This window comes from Etheostoma cragini, chromosome 3, assembly GCF_013103735.1.
Source record: "Etheostoma cragini isolate CJK2018 chromosome 3, CSU_Ecrag_1.0, whole genome shotgun sequence".
Lineage (NCBI taxonomy): Eukaryota > Metazoa > Chordata > Actinopteri > Perciformes > Percidae > Etheostoma > Etheostoma cragini.
The window spans coordinates 29,888,109-29,890,713 of NC_048409.1; the positions used below are offsets into that span (position 1 = coordinate 29,888,109).

Genomic DNA, 2,605 nt, shown 5'->3' on the forward strand with positions numbered 1-2,605 from the left:
TATTCGGCCCCCTTGAACTTTTCAACCTTTTGACACATTTCAGGCTTCAAACATAAAGATATAAAAAAAATATTTTTTTGAAGAATCACCAACAAGTGGGACACAATTGTGAAGTGGAACGAAATCTTTTGGATATTTTAAACTTTTTTAGTAAATAGAAAAACTGAAAAGTGGTGCGTGCAAAATTATTGGGCCCCTTTACTTTCAGAGCAGCAAACTCACTCCAGAAGTTCAGCGAGGATCTCTGAAGGATCCAATGTTGTCCTAAATGACTGATGGTGATAAATAGAATCCACCTGTGTGTGATCAAGTCTCTGTATAAATGCACCTGATCTGTGATGGTCTCAGGGTTCTGTTGAAAGCGCAGAGAGCCTCATGAAGACCAAGGAACACACCAGGCAGGTCCCAGATACTGGTCTGGAGAAGTTTAAAGCCGGATTGGGATACAAAAAGATTTCCCAAGCTTTAAACATCCCAAGGAGCACTGTGCAAGCGATCATTTTGAAATGGAAGGAGGATCAGACCACTGCAAATCTACCAAGACCTGGTCCCTGTAAACTTTCAGCTCAGACAAGGAGAAGATGATCAGAGATGCAGCCAAGAGGCCCATGATCCCTCTGGAGGAACTGCAGAGAACTCCAGCTGAGGTGGGAGAGTCTGTTCATAGGACAACAATCAGTCGGACACTGCACAAATCTGGTCTTCATGGAAGAGTGGCAAGAAGAAAGCCATTTCTCAAAGATATCCATAAAAAGTCTCGTCTAAAGTTTGCCCCGAGCCACCTGGGAGACACACCCAACATGTGGGAGAAGGTCTCTGGTCAGATGAAACCAAAATCTAACTTTTTGGCCTCAATGCAAAACGATATGTTTGGTGTAAAAGCAACACAGCTCATCACCCTCAACACACCATCCCCACTGTCCAACATGGTGGGGCAGCATCATGGTCTGGGCCTGCTTTTCTTCAGCAGGGACAGGGAAGATGGTTCACATGGAGGGGAAGATGGATGCAGCCAAATAAAGGACCATTCTGGATGAAAACCTGTTGGAGTCTGCAAAAGACCTGAAACTGGGACGGAGATTTATCTTCCAACAAGACCATGATCCCAAACATACAGCAAAATCTACAAAGGAACGGTTCACAAATAAACGTCTCCAGGTGTTAGAACGGCCAAGTCAAAGTCCAGACCTGAATCCAATCCAGAATCTGTGGAAAGAACTGAAACCTGCTGTTCCCAAACGCTCTCCATCCAACCTCACTGAGCTCGAGCTGTTTTGCAGGAAGAATGGGCAAGAATTTCAGTCTCTCGATGTGCAAAACTGATAGAGACAGACCCCAAGAGACCTGCAGCTGGAATCACAGCTAAAGGTAGCTCTACGAAGTATTAACACAAGGGGGACCAATCATTTAGCACGCACCACTTTTCAGTTTTTTATTTGCTAAAAAAGTTTAAAATATCCAATAGATTTTGTTCCACTTCACAATTGTGTCCCACTTGTTGGTGATTCTTCACAAAAAATAAAAATGTTATATCTTTATGTTTGAAGCCTGAAATGTGTCAAAAGGTTGAAAAGTTCAAGGGGGCCGAATACTTTCGCAGGGTACTGTATCTCCACCAGACTCCATGTAAATAATCAGTACTTTGGGGCGGCTGTGGCTCAGTGGTAGAGCGGTTGCCTGGAAGGTTGGTGGTTCGATCCCCGCCCCTGCAGTCATTGTCGAAGTGTCCTTGGGCAAGACACTGAACCCCGAGTTGCCCCCGGTGCTGCGCATCGGAGTGTGAATGTGTGTGAATGTTTATCTGATGAGCAGGTGTGTAGATGTGTGTGAGTGTGTATCTGATGAGCAGGTGTGTAGATGTGTGTATCTGATGAGCAGGTGTGTAGATGTGTGTGAGTGTGTATCTGATGAGCAGGTGGCACCTTGTACGGCAGCCCCGGCCACAGTGTATGAATGTGTGTGAATGGTGAATGTTTCCTGTAGATGTAAAAGCGCTTTGAGCAGTTGTTAAGACTGGAAAAGATATATAAATACAGCACATTTACATTTAGTGTGTATAGAGCAGCATATCTCCACCAGACTCCATGTAAATAATCACTACTTTTAGCGTGTAAATGGGTGAATTAAGAGTTTATTCCAACCAGACCACAGAGGTGAATGTTTTGAACAGTGGAAAGAACCAAGACGGCTTTTTATATAATTTTTTCGACTGTAAATGGAATGTAATAATCCTGAAATTGCTATGTTATTTAAATGTTGCCTGGTGGAAACAGACATTGAAATGCTTACATTATATTTAGTTATTCATCTGTATACTTACACATGTTTTAAATATTTAAGTGATGTACATTATGTAATACTCCAGTAAAGTACAAGTACCTGGAGTTGAGTCCAGTTGTTGAGTACTTGTCCTCAGTCCCAGTCCACCTCTACCTGGTTCATTAGTGAATGTGGAGCTGTTGTTCCCCTCCTGGCCTCCAGGCGGCGGCCTTCTTTCATTTTGAACTTTATTCTGAAAAACCTTGATTTGGAGGAAACAGGAAGTCTCGTTGCTTCACTGTGATCTCGGGCTGGCGGGAGAGTTGAGTTCTTTGTTATTAGTGAG

The 2,605-nt window shown here is 43.3% G+C and overlaps 1 protein-coding gene across 1 annotated transcript in view; it reads right to left on the bottom strand.

Annotated features, from left to right (window-relative positions):
- The window catches only part of LOC117939231 (NACHT, LRR and PYD domains-containing protein 12-like), a 139,572-nt gene that overhangs the window by 134,733 nt on the left and 2,234 nt on the right, over window positions 1-2,605 (bottom strand). The gene's annotated exons all lie outside the window — the stretch shown is intronic.